Source organism: Alligator sinensis, unplaced genomic scaffold (assembly GCF_000455745.1).
Source record: "Alligator sinensis unplaced genomic scaffold, ASM45574v1 scaffold657_1, whole genome shotgun sequence".
NCBI classification, from domain to species: Eukaryota; Metazoa; Chordata; order Crocodylia; family Alligatoridae; genus Alligator; species Alligator sinensis.
The window spans coordinates 20,075-27,983 of record NW_005843450.1 but is presented as its reverse complement, the minus strand read 5'-3'; the positions used below and the strand labels follow the sequence as shown (position 1 = coordinate 27,983).

The window sequence follows — 7,909 nt, the reverse complement described above, 5'->3', positions numbered from 1 at the left end:
AGGGGTCCTATTCCTCCCTGGGCCTTCCTTTTACTCCGTATAGATCTAAAAATCAATTTCTTGTTGTCCTTTACTTGGGATGCCATCCTCAGCTCCATGGCAGCTTTGGCCCGTCTAACTGCCTCCCTACAAGCACAAGCAGAGGAGATATATTCGTCATGATGGGGTGAAGGATGGGACAGCTCTTGTGAGGGCCTTGTGGCCGAATTGGTGGAGCAGGCCTGACCCAGCTATCACTGCACTGCCCCAGCCCCACACAGCTGCCTGGGGGACCCCAGTTGAGATCCCAGCTGTCCCTCGTACTAACATCCCTGCTGTCTCCCCAGCCCGGCCGCAGGTGTCTGAGATCCAGGTGTTGCCAGAGTGGGACCCCCGCGACAAGGTGCCGTTTGCTGTCCAGCTCCACAACTTCTACCCCAGGGAGGTGCCCCCGATCCAGTGGGGCTGGGACGGGGCCGGGAGCTGGAGGGAAGACCCCGCGCAGATAGACAAGAACGCGGACGGCACGTTCACCGCGACGAGCGTCTGGAGAGTGCCCAGCCGGAGCCTGACCCGGCCGGAGCTGCGAGTGCGAGTGTGCGTCCAGCACGGCCCCGGAGAGCCCCCGAGCGAGAGAGAGCTCAGCCTGAGGGCCGCGGGTGAGGAGGGGCCGTGTCCTGGGGTCCCAGCCCCGCTGCAGGGGTGTGGGGTCTGTGTGGTGTGTGAGGGGCCGGGGAGCAGCCCCTGCCAGGCCGCGGCTCCCCTGACGGGGCCTGTCCCTGCCTCTGCCTGTTCCCTTCCCCAGGTCTCCTGCGGCCCCCGGACGTGTCCAAAATCTCCCGGCCCAAGTCCATGGCCACAGGGAAGGGAGTCGCCCTGAGCTGTTGCATTGTGGGGCATTTCCCGGGGGAGCTGAGCGTGACCTGGCTGCAAATGCACAAGGGAGATGCCACTGATGTGATCCAGCCAGACTGGACTGAGTGGAGGGTGGAGCCCGGCACGGCCGTCCTAGCACAGGATGGGAAGAGCTTCCAGCAGGAGACGAGACTCACCTGCTGGACATCCAGGGACCAGGGGCACAGTACATCTGCTGTGTGCAACATCTCACCCTGGAGACCCCCATCGAGAGGAGCATCGGTAAGCGGTGGGGGATGGGACAGACCCAACAGGCATTCTGGGATAAGGGGCCTTGTCATGGGCCCCACTCTGGTTCTGGTCATGGTGGGTCCATAGGGGACCAGACCCACCTGTCGCCCGGCCCAGAGGGCCTGTGACTCCATGGCATCACCTGACGCCTCACACCAGGCAGTCCCGGAGGCTGTCTGGGACAGGAGGTGCCTGATGCTGCTCCAGTGGGGTGAGGGGAGCCCACAGCAGAGGTTTCCAGGAACTGGGTTCAAGCTGGCCAAGGGAGTGGGTGGGCATGTGTCTGGTGATTGAGGACAGGGGGTGCTACCTGTTGCAGCCTGTCATCCACGCCTTCCAGACCTGAGGGAGGTCTCCCGGCCACAGGCCATGGTGACACTGTGGCATCTGCTATCCTAGTTCTCCCCCAGGCAGCTGGCGATGACCTGGCTGTGACAGAGAGCAGGAGAAAATGAACCCAGGCCCCTGGAGAGCTCATACCACCACAGGATCCACACCCCGCCCCCCAGCTGGGAAGCCAAGTCTAGGTCCGGTGGACAACTGTGGCTCTAAGGTGGGAGTGTGTGGGATGGGAGTGCAGGGCAAGGCCAGGGTGGTGATGCCCTGGGGGCTACAGCAAGTCATGGGTATGCCTCCTCCAGTCACCGCAGGTGGGCAGAGGAGGCAAGGAGCACTCTCAGACTGAAGGGCGAGGGGAAGATAGGCTCTCATCATGGCCCAGAGTCACAAGCAGCAACGCATGTGTCAGGGGATGATCTGAACCCCAGACCAATTCCCCCAGCTCTGATCCCATCTTCCAGCTGGAAGCCACATGTCCCAAGGAAAGGCTTCAGCCTAGACCCACCTGTCGCCCGGCCCAGAGGGCCTGTGACTCCATGGCATCACCTGACGCCTCACACCAGGCAGTCCCGGAGGCTGTCTGGGACAGGAGGTGCCTGATGCTGCTCCAGTGGGGTGAGGGGAGCCCACAGCAGAGGTTTCCAGGAACTGGGTTCAAGCTGGCCAAGGGAGTGGGTGGGCATGTGTCTGGTGATTGAGGACAGGGGGTGCTACCTGTTGCAGCCTGTCATCCACGCCTTCCAGACCTGAGGGAGGTCTCCCGGCCACAGGCCATGGTGACACTGTGGCATCTGCTATCCTAGTTCTCCCCCAGGCAGCTGGCGATGACCTGGCTGTGACAGAGAGCAGGAGAAAATGAACCCAGGCCCCTGGAGAGCTCATACCACCACAGGATCCACACCCCGCCCCCCAGCTGGGAAGCCAAGTCTAGGTCTGGTGGACAACTGTGGCTCTAAGGTGGGAGTGTGTGGGATGGGAGTGCAGGGCAAGGCCAGGGTGGTGATGCCCTGGGGGCTACAGCAAGTCATGGGTATGCCTCCTCCAGTCACCGCAGGTGGGCAGAGGAGGCAAGGAGCACTCTCAGACTGAAGGGCGAGGGGAAGATAGGCTCTCATCATGGCCCAGAGTCACAAGCAGCAACACGTGTCAGGGGATGATCCGAACCCCAGACCAATTCCCCCAGCTCTGATCCCATCTTCCAGCTGGAAGCCACATGTCCCAAGGAAAGGCTTCAGCCTGGCACCTGTACCCCCACGTCCCAGCAGTTGTGTGCAGCCTATGGCCCTGCCCTGCTCACAGGGAAGCCCAGAGTCTCTGGATCTACCAGGTGAAAGGACCCAAGGGCCTGGACAGCATGTCAAAGCTCATTCTTGTTTTCTAGGTCATGCTGAGCCTGCCAGATCCTGAAGCCAGTGAGGAGGTGGCTGAGGACAGGGGCAGCATTGTCAGCATTTTGTCTCTTGCACCAGCTGGGCTAGGCTGGGGGATCAGTCCTGGGGTCAAGGATTGGGTTGTTGATGCCTTGTTCCCAGGCCTCTGTTGAGGGTGGCTACTCCTGCCATCCTTCCTCTATGTGGGGTCTGTGCAGTGGGGCTGGGTGGAGAGCCCAGGGCTGGGGGCTGTCTTTCGCTCTGTCCACGTGGCCCAACACTGTGCAGCCCCTGGCCTGCCAGAATAAAGATAACAGTGCTGACACTCACCTGCTCCAGTCTCCCTCCTGCCCAGGCCTGCCTGTGGACACAATGACTGCAGCTTCAGCCCCTTTCTGCCCCTGCACCAGGTGCTGCCCACTGAGGGGAAGGGGAGCAGGACTCTGGGCTGCACCCTGCCTGCTAGCCCCCCCTGCTCTCCCCAGGTTGATCTGCAGCTTCAGCCCCTTTCTGCCCCTGCACCAGGTGCTGCCCACTGAGGGGAAGGGGAGCAGGACTCTGACCCTGCCTGCCAGCCCCCTCTGCTCTCCACAGGTTGATGGGCAGGGCTGGACCTGGCCCAGCTTCCACAGGCCTGTTGGGTGTGTGGCAGGAGCAGCTCTGGCTTCATGCCGGACCTTGGCCCCTTGTCTCAGCCCCTTCCTGCAACATGGGGAAGCAGGAATCCATGGTGCCTCGCGGGACAGATGGCGAGTGTTGCGGGACGGGTGGATGCCTGGGCCTTCAGTGCTGGAGGCAGGAGCCAGCAGAGCCCTGGACCTGTCTGGACACCTCCAGGCATGCCCAAAAATGCTTTTGGTGATGACTGGGGTGTGGAAACACATACAAAGGACAGGAAGCCTAGGCCCAGCACAGCCAGGTGCATTGCAGCACCCCTGACCCTGGGAGCTCCAAACCCCACCAGGGCAGGCAGGAGCACCCGGCTGCAGGTCCCCATGGCCTGGCCCTACACAGCTTGGGATGCCTCTGCCGGGCACTAGCCAAGACCCTCTACCTTCACGGGGCCACCACACCAGGCAGGGAACAAAGCCTTTCCCTGGGCTGGAGGCTGCTTCTCCTGCCTCGCTCCCTGGTCCAGGGGATCATTCTCAGTCTGGGAGTTAGAGGTTCTGGCCAAGCCCTGAGCCAAATGCTTCTCCCCAGACCCAGGCAGTGCTCCCTGGCCCTGGCTGACCCTTGAGTCAGGGCAGGCTGTTTGCACACCTGTCAAGGCTGCATCACGTGTGGCTGCCAGGCTACATCCCCCTGGTTTGCAATTGTTTCCTCTTTGGGGGGCAGCGCCAGGTCCTGGGGGGTCCCACAGGGATGGGGGAAGCTAGGCGAGAAACAGGCCCTGCCCTACCCGCTGACAGGGGATGGGGCTTGGCCCATGAGTGCTTAGTGGAGCTCCAGGCAGGGCTGGAAACTGTGGTAAAGAAATGAGAAAGATATGACCAAACACCAAGGTGAGAGCAAGCCGTGCTCATAGCATGGGGAGGAGGAGTGATGGGCGCGGTTAGCAGCGTTCCCGCTCGGGCTGATTGCAGGGGGCGGGCAGACGCTGCCCGGTTAAAAGGGGAGCGCGCCAAAACAACGGGGGGGACCCGCGTAATATCGGAGAGGACTGATCACCCTCACCGGAGGTCCTGCGTCCGCAAAAACCTGGACAGCCCCATCACGATTTGGTATACCATATGCTCAAGAGCTCCTGAGGAATCGGCAAACTAGATTCCTGATACAGCTGTACGAGATTGTTGCCTGAAATAGTGAGTAAAGCGATTTTCTTATCTCACTGCCTCCCCGGTGTGTTTCTGTCGACGGAGGGAGAGACAGAAGAAGGAGGAAAGGCCCAAACCCTTTTGTCCCCGACCTACTCGAGTGAATTGGGCTCAACCACCCATAGTTAGGTTGCACAGAAAGCACAGAGCTAAAGGGTCCCAGCCCTGCCGGCAGTTGCTTCTGGGAGAACACCTAGGAAGTACCTGGGCACAGCTGGCGCATTGTTCTCGGGGTATGATTCTCGTGTAGCAGAAAGCCCCCTTTGTACGTTTCCCTTCTGGACTTTGATATAACAGAAGCCCCTTTTTGCCTTCACCTCCCCTCCCATTTTTTTTCCTTCTAAGTATTGTCATAGACCTAGGTCACTCATTGCATGGATGTGGCAAGGCTCAGAGCAAGCCAGAAAGCTGAAGTGGCTTTCTGTAGGAGAAACCTAGAAACTACATCTACGTATCAATTAAGCTCAGTGTCACTAAAGAAAACAAAAGAACGAAAATATCCACTTCAAAGTCTGTAAATATATCCTGGTGCTAACTTAACTCACTTACTATCCCTAGTAGCCTTTGATCCTTACTATCTCACATTGCATTTTTATATATTTCTCACAGTGCATTTTTAGATTTAATCTGTCTCATCTTTACCATGGCATTTTGTATTTTACATTTTATACTTTTAAACTCTTAAGGAATGTACTCCTTATAGAATGAAGTTACACCCTGGACCATTGTTAAAAACTGCATTGAAATTGGAATTGTAAAGCAATAAAATCTGCTATATTGGATGGTCCCTTGAGTGAATGTGAGTTTATGGTGATCAGTAGGTAATTAAATTACAACAGCCTAGCCAAAGGAACTTACCATTACAAAACTCTACTGTACAAGCCATTTTAGGCTAATCAAGCCAAGGAACCGATTCCTGGAACTGAGCACCTACCCTGTTGATTACTCCTGTAACCCATGACAATACAGCCATTAAGTCAATAAGTCAAGGGTGGACTCCCGAAATTTCAGGTACCAGCAGGTAGAGACCCCTGTGACTAACAGCTGTCATGTACTACTCAAAACCCATGTGGGACAACGACCTCTGGATTGGGCAGCCAAGATGATGCTGAGGGATCTCACAAGTGTGCCAGAAAGGGATAAAAGGCAGTGAAGCACGACCGTCAGTGGTGCCGTCTCATCCAGCACCTGACCTACAGAGAGAGAAGAACAAGCAGACAACCCGCTTGTGGAGAAGACATCACCTTGAAGGAAGCAGATCATCAACAGCAGACTCCAGGGCCTCGGATAGGTAGATATACTAACACCAGTGCTCTCACAATCACCAAAGAAGCTATATATATTATGGGTTTCAATGAGTGTGTGCACATGTGTGTGTGCTCTAAGGTGACCAGCACCACTCATAACTCAAAGTGTGCATTTATGATTTTATTGGTAACTTCACATCCCATCCAATAAACTAGAATTGATGATGATCCTGAGAGTTGGTCCTTTGCAGCCAGCACTCGCTTAGAGTGCGAGAAGGTCTGGGTTCAAATCACGGATGAGCCTGTTTTTGCCTCCCCTCACTTTCACAGCCTTGGTCTCATGTCCAGCCCCACTCTGCAGAAATGCCCCCTTGTTCCTAGAGCAGTTCCCTGCTGTGTCCAGTGCCTGAGGAAATGGCAAAAGCAGGGCTTGGGCTGTCTTGAAGCAGCTCCTGTCCTGCTCTTCCCGCCCTGGGCTTGCCATGAGCAGAACATGGGCATGGGTCTTAGCCAAGAGAAGGGGAAAGACTCCATGGCTCCGGTGTCTGTGTGGGCCATTGGGGGCAGCCAAGCAGACTGCCGCTGGGTCAAGTGTGTCCTAGGACACTTTTCCAGGGTGAAGCCTGAGTTGCCCTTTCAGAGGAGGGAGGAAGGATGGTCCCTGCCCCAAGCTGGGCAGCCAGATGCCCACAGCTTCCCAGGTCCTGGCAAGACCCTCAGGTCCAGGGCACTGAGGCTGGAACCAGGTTCCCCAGCTTGGGCCAAACACATTGGCTTGGTCTCTAACCAGCCCCAGTGCCATAGGCTGACATGAGCATGAAAGCCAATGAACCCAGGCTGGAGGCAGATGGTGAGGATGAAGGAGTCCCAGGTGTCCCCCACAGGACAGTGCTGGGCTGTCTGTGAGGTCTGGGCTGGAGCAGCCCCAAGCACTCTGGAGTGGTTCTCATCCAGGTCTGATTCCATCCTGAAGGACCTGGCCCCCCTGCAGCTCCCAGTCCCTTCAAGGGAGATGAGACAGCCCAAGGGACATGGGTCTGTGGGACTTGGCACAGACATCAGGGCCCAGGGCTTCCCCAGATGCAGTGGAGCAACCCTGTGTGTGGCCAGCTCACTGGCAGGGAACTGATCTGGCCTAGGCAGAACTGGCCCTGAGTTCAATCTTGCACCACCCGAGTTTGCCTGTGCCCCCAGGCAGACCCCACTCCTGTCCCTGTGCTGCACCCACAGGAGCCTGCCCGGCCCAGGCTGAGGGGGTGGTGGGAGTTAGAGGGGAGCACAGGCACATCAGGGCTTTCTCAGCCCCTGTGGAGGCTTCACCCAGCCCTGCTGCCCGCTCCTGCTCCCACCAGCCTCAGGGATGGGCTGGGACAGCTTAGCCCAGGGCCAGGGCAGGAGCAAAGGGCAGGAAGGGTCTGTCTGAAGTTAGTTGGTTAGTCCCAGTTCCTTATTCCTGGTTCCTTAATTGTCTGTAAGGGCTGTTTGAAACAGCACCAATTCATTTTGACTTCCATTTTACCATTTTGATGGGACAGTGTTTCATTTTGAGTTTTGTTTTGAAGCACTGCTGTATTTCATTTCGTCGAAACTGTTTCCCTGTTTTGACGCTGTTTTGACGTTTTGGACATAGGCTATAATGAGGAATCATGAAACTGCCTGTAACTTTGACATTTCTTTCCTGATTTTGGATGAAAATTTCAGGTATGGTAGCACCTCCAAGTTTCAAGGAGATAGGTGTAGAGGTTTTTGTGAAACTGCACCTCAAACTGTTCAAAGCAAAACTACTACTGGCATCACTGGCCAGCAGCTGTGAGATGATCAGAGACCCGTGCCCCTGGGAGGAGTCCAGTACAGTCTCGCAGCCCTCCCGGGAGACACGGGTCCCTGGATCTGTGTGCAGGATGACAGCATGCTGCCACTGCTGGCTGGGGCCAGTACCAGCACCTGAGTCTGCTTGGTACAGCCCATGGCGAGCACAGCTGGAGGAGCCATGAGAGAAGCCCTCATGGCT

At 57.0% G+C, this 7,909-nt stretch overlaps 1 pseudogene; it reads left to right on the top strand.

The window, feature by feature from the left end:
- LOC102383097 overlaps nt 1–1,677 on the top strand; it is a 7,817-nt pseudogene extending 6,140 nt beyond the window's left edge.
- The last annotated feature ends 6,232 nt before the right edge of the window (nt 1,678–7,909 follow it).